Raw genomic sequence first — 17,271 nt, forward strand, 5'->3', positions numbered from 1 at the left:
CAGCCTGCCACCGTGTGTCACCACGCGGACCCAACACAGCCACAGAGCAGCTCGCAAGCGGGGCAAACAGCTCACCTGGAGTCCTCAAGCACTCTGAAAACAATATTTGCAAACCTTGGACCCTTGGACTTAACACGCAGTACAGTGGGAATGGTACATATGCTCTCGCCCTGGCAGCTGACCACCTCCAGAGAGGGAGAGGTTCAGTGCAACGTGCATCACGTTGGGACGGAGCGCGAGGAAAGAAACCAAAGCCGCTCCGAGACGGAGCTGCCCGAGCGCCTGCGCGCCGGCGGGCGCCGCGGGCTCACGTTGCTTGCGCCCCGCGAGCGCGCGGAGCTAAACAGGGAATGTAGGTAGCAAGTCACTGCCCCGCGCGGGGCGGCAGACGGGACCCGCAGCTGCTGCTGCTGCGTTACGATCACTGCGCTGCGGCACCGCAGGAGCAGGCGGCGGCCTTGCGGGTTTCTGCCACGTTTCAGTTTGCTGAAACAGCAATAAAACGCTTTCAGGTTTTAGATTATGGTCACTTTGCTGTTGGCCCATGAATCGGTTTACATCCAATGCACGAAAGGGGTGGAAGGACCAGAATTACTTTGCTTTATTGAAAACGCCATTGAGAAATAAATTTTCATGGGGTTGTAAGATCATTTTCCTCCTCAGGACAGACAGGAGTTTCAGACAAAAAACACACTGAAGCAGCACTCCTCTCAGCCATCCCCTTCTGCACTTCCAAGCTCGTCTTAGCCATTTCCTTTTCAGGCCACTTCTTCTCTCATGCTTACTCGCTCTCTTTTTTATTTTTAAAGTTTCTACTAATAAATACTGCTAATAAAAAAGAAAACCTTATTGCGATACCATTTCCTTATATTATCTTATTCTCTAGTGAACTGATTAATCCACAGGGTGATCCTGACCTTCGGCTCCCACCGGGCTTTGCAAGTGATGCAAACTGCTTCTCTCAGCTCTTCCTCCATTTTATTTTTGTCCTAACATGCTCAGCGCAGGACTGTTTTGCAACACTGGACTGCAAATGCAAGTATCTTCACGGGCATAGCTCTAAACACCTAACTAGTAGGCAATTTGATTGCTTCTGTAACATGCTCAGAATTAAGCAAAGCTCAAAGCATAAAACCAAGTAAGGAATTTAAAACAATATACATTCATTGGTGAATGAACTTTCTGTCCAAGTTTTACTCTACAAAGGAAACTCATGTCGTTAAGAGCACAATTTCTCAGGCAGTGTTATTTATTTTAGTTCAACATGTCAGCAGAAAAACAAGAAAATGCAGAAGAACAGAACAAACCCCCATATCTTTGGGTCAAATGAAACAGAACAGGCAATGTAAAGCTAGATACCAAAGTCCCTTCCAAAGGGTTGCTTTAAGGACACCATCAGCATGGATGTCCTCCCCTTCACCCCTCTCCCCTTAACCAAAACAAACCAATAACCATTTTAGCATTTTTAGCATATCTGCAGATAAAGATGCATTCAAAGCAAAATCTGAGTGATGGCTGAGGACAGAATACAGTGGGATGGCCCCAACCCCTCGTTAGAGTTGCCATTTTTTTGCGAGAGCAGAGACGGACGCGGGCACAAGGTGGTTATCAGGAAGACAGCAAGAAGGGAACAAGACATCAGAGTTACCAACCAAGTCTCCTAGGCCAGAAAAGCACTCATGGCTAATAGACCAAAACTTCTGTTAGCACAAGAAGAACAACCATCTTCTAAGAAACCACTTCCTATCTTATTCTTCCCATCCCCTCCCCATAGCCCTCTCCCTATTGTAATTCAGAACAACCCAGCAACTGATCTCTAACCATCCATCAGAAGAATTGGCTAATACAATGTCACCCAGACTACCACATGAACAAAAACCACCAACGAATAAAGCTGGTGGTTAACTGCAAATGTTTGCTTTGCTGACAGTGTTATAGTGGGGAGGCTTCTCTCACCGTCACACACGCACGGCCGCTTGGCAGCCCACTCTGCACACACGGATGTGCTACACATCCACTTCCACCTGCTGGGCTACCAGAGATGGGGACTAAAGTATTTCTGAAAGAAACGTAAATCTGCCTCTAAAATTAGTTCCATGATAATTCTGTGGGCAATACTAGGGGTAGGGCTTTTTTTAAAAATGTTTTTTTTTTGTTAGAGGGGTTTGCAAGGGATGGCATACAAACCACTAATTAGTAATCCCATTTTTAAATTTAATATTTCTCTCTCTTTTGGAAAGCATATTTAGCAAAGAAAAATTAAAGTTTTTTTTTTTCTTTCACTTTGATGAGTTTCTCAAAATACAGAAGAACAGGGCTATTAAGTATCGCTCTGGGGTGCTTGATAAGAATGTTTGCACACAAGTGTCTTGCCAAATAATCTACAAAATGCTCTCCCCACAGCCTGCAGCCCTGCAATCCAGCAAAAATAGAGTTAATTTTAATGCATATTAAAATATGTATTATACATAGACACAATATACAATCAAAACAAAAAATCTCCAAACTCATTTATTAATTTAAAGCTATCATTACAGAAACCATGGGTTCTTTGAACATCTCACCAAAACAAATGAAAAAGGCTAGGGGATATTCACAAATATTTTCTGTGTAAAAGCTTTCTGACCTGGTTATCTTAAAAACTTCCTTGCTATGACAGCAGCAAATGCAGCTTTGCAGTAACTTCCAGTTCCATTTTCATATGCATATTCTTAAAGGCACTGGCCCTCCTGAGGCAGCATATGGGGCTTCAGGGATATTTCATTCTGTATGCTTTAAGTTCCCAGAAAAAGCAACTCTGGGATTCCCAGGTGCGGCACATTCCTTTTTGCTCTAGATATTCCTTCTGGTTGCAAGTAAAGGTGAATACTGCTCCAGTCTCAGTCTCCTCCTGCCTTGCATACATGCAGTGCAGTAAGTTACAGTCGGCAGCCTACTGCAAATTACACTTAAGGACTGGTTACAAATTAAGTCTTCAGTCTTGCAAATGAATTGATACTAATAGGCCCATTCTATGGCAGAGACCCATTAACTTCAACAGAAGCTTCAAATCTGCATGGCTAAAGTGTCCCAGCTCAGCTGTGAGCTGCCAGCCAGGGTGCGCAACGGGGCCCATGCACGACAGTTTATTTGCACCACGTGCACAGATATTTAGGAAGTTCCGGGCTTTTGTTTCAATTTATCAGACTTGCTCTGATCAGTAAGGTGTGCAAAATCTCAGACGGCTTTCTAGCTTACTCTTATTACGTATGGAATAAAATTGCCTTTACATTCAAACTATTCCTGAGAACGGCATTTTAAACTTACACTAACAAACCTCTCAAATATAGATTCCATAGCTATGCTTCATAAAAGAAAGAAATATTCATGCATCCACTACATCTGTTTTTACACGTGAAATAGCAGACATAACTATACATAAATACATAAGACATTACCCCTAAATTGATAAATCAAGACATAGGATTAGGTTGCTAACTTCTGCAGCATTTACAGACAGCCAAACTGGTCTGGAACCAAGAGGCATTCACTGGTGCAGGCACAGTCCATTTTCACCCCGTGCATTACAACAGCATTAAGGGCAGAATAGAACACGCCAGAGTAAACATTATCACTGATACTTCCTCTAACTGTAATTGCAATCTCTCACCCATTTCACCCTTCCCCAATTTTAATGCGCCTGCAATAAAACATTGAGGACTAGAGATGTTCAAAGAAAAAAGGCCAGACCTCCCCCTCGCCCTCTTTTTTTTTTTAAGGTATTCTTAGTTTGTTATGCATGTTTGTTTGTTTTCTAATAATATTAGATACAATATTTTTTCCTGATTATCCTAATAAGAAAGAGAGGACACACACACAAAAAAAAAACCCTGAAGTTACTTTTCCCTTAGTTGCATTCTTAGAAATGGCTGAAGGATTTTTCTTTTTGTTATTATTATTATTACTTATTTCTATTTCAGCCAAAACAAATGTGGCCTGAAGCTAAACACCTGACATGTAACGTTTCAGCACAAATGGTTAAAGTGTGTTAGAACCTTATGCAAGTGAAAACAGGGTCCTTAATAAAGCTGCCTGGTGCTCTCCTTCTGAAAACATTCCTGGCTGCCCAGCTTCTTGAAGGAGGAGGAAGTCACCAGCATTCCCCATTCCTTTCCCTGATGGCACTCTCCATACACCTGGAAATTAGTAAACTGACTAAGCTCACAGAAAACTGGTCTGGTCAGTCCAGGTCACCCCTAGAGAAAGCAGGTGGCCTGATGTCTTCTCAGAAAAGCAATCTTAGACTGCACTGGTGGAATTGCCAGCAAAAATCACAAAGCTGTCACCCCATCTATCCACCATCACCCCCTTCCTGTTCAGTTGCTCTCACAGTCCCTCATTCAAAAGCCAAGGGAAATTTTCAATGCATTTTGGGGCCTGTTGACTTTAAGCCCATAGGATAAATTCCATTTTTTTTTAAACAAGTCAGAAAACGTCTACTTGGGAAAACAAAATAGGAGGGAAAAAAAAAAAAAAGGCTGTAATTCTCGCACAGTCACTCGATTCCAAGAGCCACAACCTTAGTGCTGCCAGTTTCCCATCTCATTAAGTCTCTCGCAATACTTGCTTTTGTAATCATTTTCCATGTTGTCTACACAAAAAGCTATCCTGGAAGCCAGAAGAACTACATTCCATAAACAAGGATACTTTCCAGACTCACCCCAATACTTTCTGTGCTCAAGGTCCTATGCATACATGAACACACAGATCATTATTTGCCTGGCAGTTATTTAACTTTCAAACTGCTCTAATTTTGAGGCCAAAAAATTCTTCATCTTCTCCATCCCTGATGTTCCCATAACGTTTTCAGGCAGGTCAGACTGCTTCCTGAATTCCCCCGAGTTCACTGCTGCTAGGACTCCACTGCAACCCACTGACTGACTCCCATAAGCCGCAGAGACAGGTTGTGTTGCTGCATGCAATCTGCTTTAACTGCTTACTGCATACGCAGCAGCTTTCTTTCCATGAGCTTCAGTGTGAGAAGTCACTTGTTCTCCAGTTTTTCCTTTTCAGCTATTTTCTTTTAAAGCACAGACACTTCTTAGTCCTCTTTCTTCATCACCTCCACTCAGAAAGATTAAAGCTCACAGACCCCATGAGAGATGCAAGTCTCGTGATAGATGCAAGACCAGTTAGCTACTCTTGAAGTAGCATGATTAAGGTTCAGACAAAATCTGGAGTGTACATACTCCTCCAGAAACTTTAAAATCCAAAAGCAGACTATCTGCCCATCATCTCAAATGTCAGATGATAGAAATACAAAAAAAAAAGAAGTCATCACCTGGGTGGCTGTACCTATCAGGCCCTGGAAAAGCCCTGGAGAGGATGGGATGGAGATCCAGCCACAGAACACGGGACATGCTGGGTCTCCTAACTCCCACCTCCCTTAGCTTCTCCACAAGGTTCTAGTCTAGTAGTTGGGCCCCGTTTTCAGCTCATCTAAATTCCTATATCTCTTTAGCACACAAGTAAATAATGACTACACAACACTAACAGCTGCTGAGGTTCACAGAGGTAATGTTCATCTTCTCTCCTCCTTTCCTCCAGCTGTGCAGTAGACATTTGCGGATTTCAGAACAAAACTCAAAACAAAGTTACAACAAAAATTAAATGGGTGTTCATTGCTGAGGCTAGTGTACTATAGATGGACTTAGAAAGAGATGTGCAAACATTTATTTTCTTTGCAAACTGTTATGTCCTTTACATCTGTCTCAAAACAAACTCCATTTTGGAAAGCTTGGGAGGAATGGAAAGAACAAACCCTAACGCTTCCAAGTTTTGAGCAAACCTTCCAAAACTGCCTGTGTGCTCAGGGCTCTGAATGGTATCACAAATAGCCAAAGGAAGGCAATAGAGGTAAGATTTCTATGATGCTTCCGACTTTTTAGAAGGTTTAAGACATAACTGTATGATCAAACAGATGTAATGCATTGCTCAAATCAATATGAAGAACTCAGAATAGAAGCTGTATTTTAAAATCTACTAAGACTTTGGGATTCATCTTCTATTTATTTACTTTTGATAGGAAAGGATAAGTGGCTTCCTGTAGCATAAAGTGACATTTCAACATTAAGACAGAATTTAACACAGGACCAGGCATTTCTGCATCTTTCCCATTTATTCATATCTCAGAGTCAGTGGTACAAGCATGAGGATGCATACCTGCAAGGTTCATAACCACACCTTTGCATGAAAAAGGTTGCTGAGCAATCTAACAAAAGGGTGTTTGCTTTCAGTGCATACAGCTCTGTATTACTCAACCCATTTGCAATCTGTAACTCTGATACCATTTAACACTGGAGACGAAAGGACCCATGTTTCTCCCCCAGTCACAAGTAGCGAATTATCACAAGTCAAAATAAGACAAGTTAGAGGCATAGGAATCGAGGCCTTTGGGACGATACGCTACTGTCTCTTGCACGGCTAATTTGGATGAGCTTGTTGAAGCACAGTCTTTAGACAAGTGCCCTTTCATACCAGCTCATCCATAGCGCAGAGACGATTAATCATCATTTCTTACTCACCTTCTGGCAACACCCACTTTAAGCAACGCACCGTCCAGAAACGTCAGGAAGACAGTCCCAGCCTGAAGGCTTTGCGACATAAGGGAGAAGCCAGGGCCGGTGGGCAGACGGCTACTGCAATGCAGAGTCCAACAGACACGAGTGGCCCTCCGTATGGCCACTAGGGTCTGCCAGGATAGAGCTGCTTGCAGGATAACTTAAACACGAATGTAATTATCTCAGAGAGTGACAAAGTATGTAATAAATACATCAACTATACCTACTTTTCACTGCCTATCAACTGCTCCCAGTAGGCTACTACAAATAAGCCTTATGAAAGGATTTTGCTGAACTCTTAGCAGAGAAGTTACATCTTGGTTACAGCATATAGGGAAGTAGTTATTCTGTTCTCCTGCAGCATTAGTAATTTCTCAAACAAAGCAGCCTGATTGAGGCAGACAGTGAGGGGCTTATCAGCTTAGGAAATGGGAAGGATGGTCCAATTAACTGTCAGGCACTCAGACATAATTCACTCTGACGAGGCCAATGAGAGACGAGTTGGAGAAGAGCGTGCTCTATCCATTTACGTAACACCTACACATTCCCTCGCTGCAAACTCTTCCCTTCTAGAAACACTGCCTGAATCTGGAATAGGCCTCTGGAAGAACATCCAACTGCATTCAGCCACATGCATCCATCCGGCACCCCTTTGGATGAAGGAACTCCTAGAGCTATACAAGACTTTACCACTCATGAAAGTGCTGGCCCTGGACATGAAGAGCCACCTGCAAGCAGAAGGAGAGGAAGCTCTGCACAGGGTTAACTCGAGTCTACCTTGTTTTCTTGTAGATCAAGCAGTGGGGCAAAAAGGCACAGGGAGGGGGAAAATAACATTCCAAACACAGCATAGGTAGACAGGCTTCGTCTCCCTTCCCCTAACCACTTCTGCAGCACAGAAAAGAGTCAGAACTTCACTGAAGTCATTGCACAATATTTAAAAAAAAAAAAAAAAAAAAAAGCTGAAGGCAAACCATCTGCAACAGCTGATGAAGAAAGCTGTGCATCCAGCCTCAGTGCTGCTTTTCACGTCCCCTGCTGTAACAAGTAAGCTGCTAGCGCCAGGGGAGCGAAGAGAAAGCATGGAGAAAGAGGAAATTCTACGAAAGATGCGAGAACGAAAACAGAAAGCTCTCAATGAATCATAGGCGCAGCTTGGGGCCCATCACCTTCGAGATAGCACACATTTAAAACAGAAGCGGAGAGCGGGGAGAAAGGAGGAAAAAAATCCCTGCACTGTGCAGTCATAGTGCAAGCTCCACCTGACACTTAGTGAAAGAGCAGAATCTTCATTCTGAAGCAAACACACACGCGCAGGACCCAGTCCATCCTCTGATAAGGCAGCTTGTTTGATACAATGCCCTTTTCTTCCCAAAGTGCCAGGCTCAGGAGTGCCATGAGCAGACGCACGTGCTCTGCGCACCGTGAGCAGGAGCATGGAGAAGCCCAGTTGTGGGGAATATTTATGCTATGCACGGCAGCATCCCACTTGCCAGCCGCTTACCAGGAGCTGAGGAATCTCTGCGGTACTAGAGAAGCTGCCTTGCAACGGGGTGCTATGGCGAGCACGAACCGGACTATATATGGTATGTTTACTGAACCATCACGCATAAACATGCTACAGAAGGAGTGATGCCTTATACTAAGCACCGGGCTCGCTGCTGCGAGGCAAACCGTCTCGCTCGGAAAGCCGCCTGTCACACACTCCTCGTGCGCTCCTGGCCGCGGCGGCCCGTGAAGCCTGTGGAAAGCAGGAACAGGTTATGCCGGGAGTAATGATTAACCCTGCGGAGGACCAGCGCGCTGAGCTCCTCCCACCAGCGGCCCTTCTCTCCTCGCCTCGCGGCCTGCCCTCCGCGGCTGGGCCAGGATGGCGCGTGAGGCAGCGCCGCGGAGGGCACGAGAGGCGGCGGGATGACGGGCACGGACAAGTGCACCATCTTCTCTTGAGGAACAGCTGGCAGGCGGTGAAGGAGCGCACGCGCGCGCTGCAGCGAGCTGCCTGCCCCGTGTTCAAACCGAGAGCCTCTACGGCACTATTTCATAACGGAGAGGGGGGAGAGAGAAAGGGGAGAGGGAGGAGGATTTACCAAAGATGCCTTAAAGCACAGGGAGAGGGTTCATATCTGGCTTCAGAGTCCTGTCTAACCTGTTTTGTGGTATGCTCTGTTTAACTCTTTTCTTCCCCCCCGCCCCCATGTCACTTCCCCTCTCCCTTTTTTTGGCAACCAGAGCCAAGTTGCAGCCCCTTCCTTCCCTCCTCTCGTGCTCCATCGCACCCCTGCGCCGGCACAGGCGAAGGGAGCGTTGCAGGCTGAAACTGGACACACGGCCGCTCTACGGCGATAGGGAACTGGATCTTCCTTATCGAGCCGCCAGCACCGCCAGCGCTGGGCTTCCCACTTTCGGTGCTGCTCTGCTATGTGACCAGCCAGCACGGCACCTCAAAAAATAAAAAAGCTAGGCAAAAGTGGTAAGCGAGGGGGGAAACAGAACAAAAAGAGAAGAAAAGTAATCCAAACCACACACCCCAAAGGGTCCTCACCACGAAAATCTGAGAAGAGCGCAGGGGCAGGAGCCACAATGGCAGCAGCATCCAGGCACACTTCCCTCACGGCAGCAGATTTATTTCTCCGCTGTCTTTACAGTATTTACAGGGTTAATGGGCAGCCTGGAAATCAGAAATATACCTGCTAAGCAACAAGAGCATCGGCTCAAGGCTGCACAGGGTGGTTTTGACACAGGTGAAGCTGTTTCTAACCAGCGGAAAGAGCGCAGTGATGGCTCAGGAGCCATTTTAAGCAGTAGACGTATTAGCTGCAGTAACTAAAAGAACGGGTGCAAAACCTGGTGCAGAAACAGGGACCATGCAGAACAAGGCAACACACAGAGAACTTAATCACGATAGCCACATACATAAAATATGCTTAGGGAAACCAGCAAGGAAGAAAGATTACTAAATGACCTTCAGAGCACAGCAAATCCCTAGAGCAACGAGCGCTTGGCATAAGAAATTTCCTGGTTTCCAGTCAGTTGTTTCACATGTTTTCTGGGGAGTTTTCATGCTGTGGGAAAGATTTCTAAGTACACTGAAAATAAGCCTGCAACATCCCCTTCCACTCCCACAGCAAGTATGCAATCTATAAAAGATTAAAGTGTTGGAAACATATGCCTGAGCTAAGGCTCTTCTTCTCTCTCTTTTTTTTTTAAAAAAAACATATCAATAGTTGAGCACTTGATGCATTTTATCAAACTATTTGCTATCCTTTTTTAAAGGCAGTAAAGCTAAAGCATGCAAGACGCACACAGCCCGTAACTCGAATGTGGTTTTACGGATGCATTTACTAGAGTACTTTTCTTTGGGGGCTTTTCAGGCCAAGGCAGCCTTTGTTTCCGCATGCACTGGGCAGCTCCCAACAAATGAGCAGTCGCAGGCAACGCAGAGCTGGCGCCTCCTCCGAGCCTGCCAGGATGCTGCGGCACCGGGAGGTGCCCGGGAAGTTTCTGCTGGGCTTCTCCACACTTGTCTGATCAATCCCCTCTGGTCACGCGAGCGCCCGAAGTCCGCTACAATCATTAACCGGGCTCCTGTCACGTGGAGGAGCCGGGAGATCAGGCATCCCTCTCACCTCAACCCCTGGAGACACGGACGGACACAGGGAAGCGGGGCAGAAATTGTCACAGAAAAAGGCTGCAAAGCCAGACTTTCTTCATTATTCCTTTTCTGGTGGATGGGTTATTTACGCTTCAGGCCAGGCTGCCCCCAGCTCTGAACAGTTCAAGTACCCAAAGAAGAGCAAGGTGGGGAAACCACCTCCTGCTTCCTTAATAAAGCAGAAAACACAGGGGTGTTCCCAGTCTTCCTGAGTCATCTCTTAAAAGAAATGTTGATGAAGGTGGGGTTGTTTCAGAGGTGCTCTTTTAATTGAGAGACGGGGCTGGAGGGGGAGGAAATCGGCAGGTATGTAAGAGGAGAGAGAGGGATAGAGTCCACCGTGTCTCTAAGGAGAAACCCTTGGCTTTGAGACAAATGAGAACTAAAGAGTAAGTTCCAAATCAGCTGCTGCGACCCGAGCCGCATGCGACCCCCCTGTTCTACAGCTGGCCCTCATGCAACTGTGAGCAGGGGCTGGCACTTTCCAAAAAACACTTTGCTGGGGGGAGAGGAGGGGAAAGCTGGCCCAGTCGACACGAGGTGCTGTTTCCTAGATAAGAGTTAAAAATCTAAAAGCCCTGAGCATCTGCCATTTGTTGCATCTCTACAGTCTCTAGTGCGAGAGATTTAGCAAAATAAAGAGTGGGAGAAAGGGGAGAAGGGGGAAAATGACAAAAGGTTGGTGACTCAGGATAAAATATAAATGTGCACACACACTTCCAAAAGTGCCAAGTGCTTTTCATTCAAGCTGTAACTGACTCTACCCCTAATAACATACTTTCCTAATGTTACACCATGCATCCATTCCATAAAATATTTAAAAATGTGTTTTTGCCTTGTGCCACCTATAGCAATTAATTAAGCAACATCAATCACCACAAACTCCCCAAGAAAAACAAAAACTTAAAATAGCAATGTATGCTCAGCAAGTAATGTGTATTCCAGCAAAACTGCTATTCTTAAATAGTGTGCATCCGAAAACTGTAAGTCTCTCACACGCACGCACAAAAGACAGACGGGCTACTGCTGCGGACAAAATGGTGCCATTTAATACAAAAATCTAGTTTATGCATAGACGGGCTGTAGTGCATGCTGGTCCCGAGCAGAGTGGGATGCAGCCGGTTATATCGAACAGTTGTGCCCTCAGCAACAAATGGTGCATTCATAAAACTGGGAAAGCCTCTGTCTAGGGGCTCTAAGTTCTGCAAGGGAAACAATCGGTTGCTGACATTTTCTGAGGGAGGGTATGTTGAAAAGAGGTTGAGGGGGAGCAGTATGATCTACAGGAAAGTTATGTGCAAAAGAAATATCAAAATATAAGCAAAGGAAAAACCAAACTCTGCCACAGATAATCACTGCACTCTTACCACATTAGCTAGCATCTAATAAGAAATGCCACTTGAGGAAGAGTGACATTTCACTTGCTTGGCCAATCAAGAGAAAAGAAGGAGAAGAAAAAAAAGTAGCTTTCTTTTAGAATGCTGGTCCCAAAAGAAAAGGCGTCTCACACACACTGCAGTACACAGAGCCACCTCTGACAGGCGGTTTCACACAGGCTGCTCACCCTTGACTTTATTAGCTATGCCACCTCCACACGGGTAACTAAAAGCCAACATCTGGTACTAGCTAAATGTCAGCACAGACTATCCCTTTAATAAAAAATTTAAAGAGTCTGGGCTGTAACGAGGAAGTCATTAGTGCTTTGAATGCAAGACCCTACACCAGGGTCGCAAGACAGAAACAATTCAGGCCTTTAATCCAGGCAGGCTGGCGACTTCAGGGTGCGCTAGGGGGTTGTCTTCAGTCCTCCTGCTCCTCTACCTTGTGCTCGGGGATGCTCAGCTCCCAGCTCCATCTCATACGCAGCCTGCTAGGACCAGCCACCAGGTTAACATCCTGCCCTTGGGGCCAGCCAAAGCCCTCATGGCATCAAGCTGTGGGCTACAGAACCCCTATGAGAGTGGCAGCGTATCTCCAGCTACCATCCTCACGCTTGGCCTGGGAATCTCAGGGTAGGAGATGGAAATAACAGGGTATCACTGCCAGCATCTACAGTGCTGAAGTCGAATCCTGCTTGCTTCTATGATACATGAAACACCCATGCAAGTCAGATGCTAAAATCTGCTTGAATTGCAACTAAAAAGGGCACTTATTAGCGAGCACATATCATCTATTCTGTTTTCCCAAGTCTGACAATTAAAAAATAAAGAAGAAACCCCCAAAACACACTCTAACTGAAGTTCAGTGGGATAGCCAGTGAAAGCTTCCACAGAAAAGAAATAAACTGAGGTCTGCCTGCACGTTGATAGGAAACGAAAAAGGAGTTTCAGCAGCCACTCCTGGCCGCCCCTGGGGCTGTGGTGGGGCATTCGCTGCCTTTGCTCCTATCGCTTGCAGAGCACGTCTCACTTGCAGAACAAACGTTTTCTATCAAGTTGAACCTGCACATGATAGCTCGGGGTAGACAGAGCGTCTTCCCCGACTAGAGAAACCCTAACTGAAGGAGAAGGAACAGAAGTTTGCAAAATGCTTGATACAGTGTGGCCCCATACTGCTTTGCTTTTTTGTTTGTTTTTTGAAACAATTCATGTATTAGAGATTTAAGAAAATACTCTTACCATGTAGTTTTTGCAAAGGTATCTAAAAAGGGGCACACAAGCAATTCTTTCTGCACACAATACACCTAAAAGTGATTTGAAAACTTTTTATGAAACAATTTCAGACTGAAGTAGGACCATATAGTCTCACAGACTGGCAGCACAAATATTTTTCGACAGAGGTTTAATAAAGTAAAAGAAAATAAAGCAATAAAAAGTAGAACAGGATGAGTGGTTTTCTAGAAGCGTTTAAGCCACTGGAGAATGAGTGGTGGTGTTTTTGTTTACCAACTGTGCATTCTAAACTATCGCTGCTGCAATTTTGTCTGCGCTGTATTTGCACATATCATTTCAATAAAACGACAAAACTGCAGATGCATTTGCTGAGGCATTAAAACAACCTGAAAATTGTCTTTCATACTTTATTCCTCACTAAGTATCCAGGAAAGGCAAAAGCCTACACATACATAATGTGTTGTACATGTTCCCATTAAACTTGCCCTTAGTACTAAATGGATATATTTTACAATTCAAGTTGCACACAGGATTTGTTCCCCCTCCAGCATAGCTTCCAAAATAAAACATTATCTATTTATCAGGCAAAGATAATTAGGAAAAAAAAAAAAAAAAAAAAGCTTTGCAGAGGGCAGTGAAAACACCTGGAAAATTAAGAGAGATGCACCAACAGAATTAGAAAGAAAATTACAACCCAACCTCCTGAAAAACAAAACTTTAAAATAAAGCTCTTTAAGGACTTGTGAATAAGAGATAAAGAAGTTTTCAAACTGAGAGATGAAAACACTGAATCACAGAATACAAGTATCCACATCACCTTACAATAGCAAAATAAAATAGAAATCTTGGCTGAAATGTGTCACTTTTGCTACTGTTTACTCTGTTTGTTTGTAGTGGTTTGTTAAAATCCCGCAAATATTTAAGACCAAAACCACAATCCATATTTTATATTTAGATGAGCGACGGCATCTTCTAAGATGCTGTAATTGCAAGCCTTCCTTTGAAACAAGGTCTCCCTCTGCCCCCACCCCTAGCACTGGGTGACTCAGGCCAGAAGAGGAAGATGATGATGGACTATGATGGTGGCTGTGGCGTGTTCCTGTGCCAGCCCACGGCTTAGCCCAACGGTGCTGGGGGGATGCAAGGGCTGGCCACACACCCCAAAACTCTCCAGTGAGCTCAGACAGGTACCTTTGCAGCCCCCTGTCCCCAGTCCCATAGGACAGCAAGCGCGAGTACCAACCCTTGCACCCTCGTGTCCTTGAGGCACGAGAACCCTTGTACCACATTAGAAGAGATGGCTTTGAGCTGAACAGCTAATATCTGCAGTTAAAATTAAAAAACAACAACACAACAAAACCAACTCTTCTTGCCCGTCTTTGATCTAGCTGATTCAAGTAGGATCAACAGGATAGGGCTTGAAGGTGACAGAGCACTGGCACAGGCTGCCCAGAGAGGCTGTGGAGTCTCCTTCTCCGGAGATCTTCCAAACCCACCTGGATATGACCCTGTGCCATGTGCTCTACATGTCCTTGCTTGAGCAGGGGGTTGGACTAGAGGATCTCCCTTCCAACCTCAGTCATTCTGTGATTCTGAGACAGCAGTCACCTCTCCTGTTGTCACCTTTCCTTCAAATATCATCCCTGATCTAAATCAGGTATAAATTCAAACAAGAAAGATGCGCACAGCTTTCTAAGCAGATACTCTTGAACACTATGACTGTCTTTCACCCCCGCTCCACAAACTCACAACTGCAGAATGAGATTCCTCTCATTTCCTGCACTGAATCATCTGTGTCACCACAAAGATGAGATTTTTAACTGTACCCACACGTTTCTTATTCAAGCAGCAGGCAGTAGAGGTTGTTTCTCAAACTACCATCAGATCATCCATGGACAGTTTGGATTTGTTTTGCTTGATATGTCATTTAGGTAAATCTGTATTTTTCCAATTAACTACAGTCTTTCATTGGTTTTATTTTCTATGAAAGATGCAGGTGAACGCTGCTGCTTCTTTCTTTTGCAAAGTATTATCTGAATGGAGTTAGGAGGGACAGGATATATTGATTTGCACAATTAAAAATAACTTCTGAATTTGAACTCTGACATCAGATACTTCAGCAAACTTTATTAAGGCAGGTCACACGCTCTTTTCAAAACGTTTTCTTTCACACCCCCACTTAAAATCATTTAATTAATTACACTTAATCTCATTTTCATCACTAAGCAGAACATTTTTTTTGATCACTAGAGTGAATCACCTTACAGAAAAAAGTATCCGCACTGCATCCCTCAAAAAGCTAAAAAGAAGAAACCAAGTCACTCAAGAGAAAGACAAGGCAAACTTCTAAACCAAACAATTTCTTATCTAACTCTGCTCAGTCAGGATGGCTTTGCATCATTGCTTCATACAGGGAGGGAGGAAGGGAAGTACGATCTTGTCCTCCCTGGGCTTATGAGTGCACTGCTGAAGTCAATGGGTGTTTTGCTGATGTTGGGTAAGAGCAGGCCCATATAAAGATGGGACAGTGATAGGAAGGTCATACTATGCTCTAGATTGATCAGAGGTACAAGGAGTTCACTTCTCAGTCACTCACAGTACAAAGAGAGCTGATGTGGCCTAATCATAAAGGAAAAAAAAAAAGTTGTTAATACATACTCTTCACAGTAGGGAGTACTTTCACTTGGATGAAAAGTTAAGGATAAGAACTAAGTTTTTCATAAAGACCTACTTCCTCCCCTCCCAAAGTATGGTCAACTGTCTCCACTCCTTATTTTAATAAAGAAAAATCTACCATCCTTTTGACCTTGGACTTGTTCATTTTCTCTGTCTCTCTCAGTGCATGCTCTTTGCTAACCATTCAGCATGCTCTGAGGCTGATAAAAGTGGTTAATGTTTACTGAAACCTGCGCATGAACTGTACTAAACCTGATGGGGGGGAGGCAAAGTTCTGCTAGCAGCATCCGTGACCAATTAAAAAAAAAAAAAAAAAAAAGGAGCTAGATCCCCCCACACTAAACAGATGTGCCAGTAGACAGTAGATAGGAAGACAGCACAGAAAGTTACTGAAAAAATAATTCATCTCCCTGGACATTTAAAGAAATATATCACTACTCTGTTTTAAATGTTTCTAGTCAGAGCCTTTGTAAGTACCATATGCCTTCCAAGAATACACAAGAGCAATGAAACATTGATTACTGGGGTTTTCTTCCTGTGGGATGCATGATTTAACCTGCAGCAGTTGTTTCCCAAAACACTCTGAAAATGTACAAGCCTAGCAGAACTGCTGAATTCTGACTTTCAACTTTCCTTTTAGGAAGGTCAGGAATCCTTGCTTGAACAAAGTCTTAAAAACATCCTCCTGTTTAAATAGGTGAAAAAAAGCAGAATATTACTTCTGCAAACTCAAATTGCAACTGCAATTGCAATTTAATCAGCATATTCAAAAGAGACCCCGATTCACCTTAATTCTCCTCCTCAAAAACACACATCCTTAGAAACAGTCACTGGTTTCACTAGTTGAACTGCGTGTTAAGAAGAGCATTGTACAGCACCAACCCAGTGCACGCCTGGCCACATCTCGGCTTACTGACATTTTGCCTGTCGTTCTAATAAACAACCCAGAGAGCTACAACAAGCAACTCTTCCCTCCTCTCTGCTGTCTCTGGCGCAAGCGGGATGCTCTCAGGTGTTCAAAGCCTTTTTTTTTTTTTTTTTTAATTTTTTTTTCCCCTTTTCGTACTAGAGGGCAGCACCAGAGCCACAGTCACCTTGGAAACAAACATCACCCACTGTTTGCAGAACAAACAATGGTACCTTTTCAGCCAGTATGAGGCAGGCAGGGCAAGGGGCAGCCAAGCAATTCTGGGACTTACAGGAGTGTTAACATATTGCATTCATTCAGTGCGTCGAAAAATAGTTCAGCACGAGAAGCAAGGCTCCCTCAAAGCGAGAGCCTTTGGCTGGGAACCACCAACAAGCACATAAGGCTAAGGAGGTCAAACCAGTCGCCCAAGTCAGCAGCTAGGTCTTTTCTCCGATTTTTTTCCACATGCCCTTCTGTTCCCCTCTCACCTACACAGAGAAGGAAGAAAAACCCACCTATTTGAACTGATCTTATCCCAGAAAAGTCAAGTGTTCAGCTTCCAAGTAGCACTCACTGAAGTTTTCTCAGTGTGCCAAAATATTTTAAAGAACTATTTACCTGCACTTGTAGTGCTTTGTACCCAAAGCATCAAGAGCTGTTTCCAGAAGCGTTCCCTGTGAAGTTAGCTGGCACTGTGGTTATTCAGCATTTCTGACCCTATGTCTAGGCACTCAAGCAGTTACACACCCCTCATGTTTCAAAATAATCCCGTTTTTAGACAATCAAGGATAATCTGACTTCTTTAAAACCAGATGATAT

The 17,271-nt window shown here is 44.3% G+C and overlaps 1 protein-coding gene across 1 annotated transcript in view; it reads right to left on the minus strand.

The window, feature by feature from the left end:
* The window catches only part of RREB1 (ras responsive element binding protein 1), a 119,918-nt gene that overhangs the window by 79,780 nt on the left and 22,867 nt on the right, over positions 1 to 17,271 (minus strand). The window lies entirely within an intron of this gene.

The sequence above is a fragment of the Tinamus guttatus genome, unplaced genomic scaffold, assembly GCF_059628265.1.
Source record: "Tinamus guttatus ecotype Peru unplaced genomic scaffold, ASM5962826v1 Tinamus_guttatus_pri_ptg000131l, whole genome shotgun sequence".
In the NCBI taxonomy this organism is placed as follows: Eukaryota; Metazoa; Chordata; class Aves; order Tinamiformes; family Tinamidae; genus Tinamus; species Tinamus guttatus.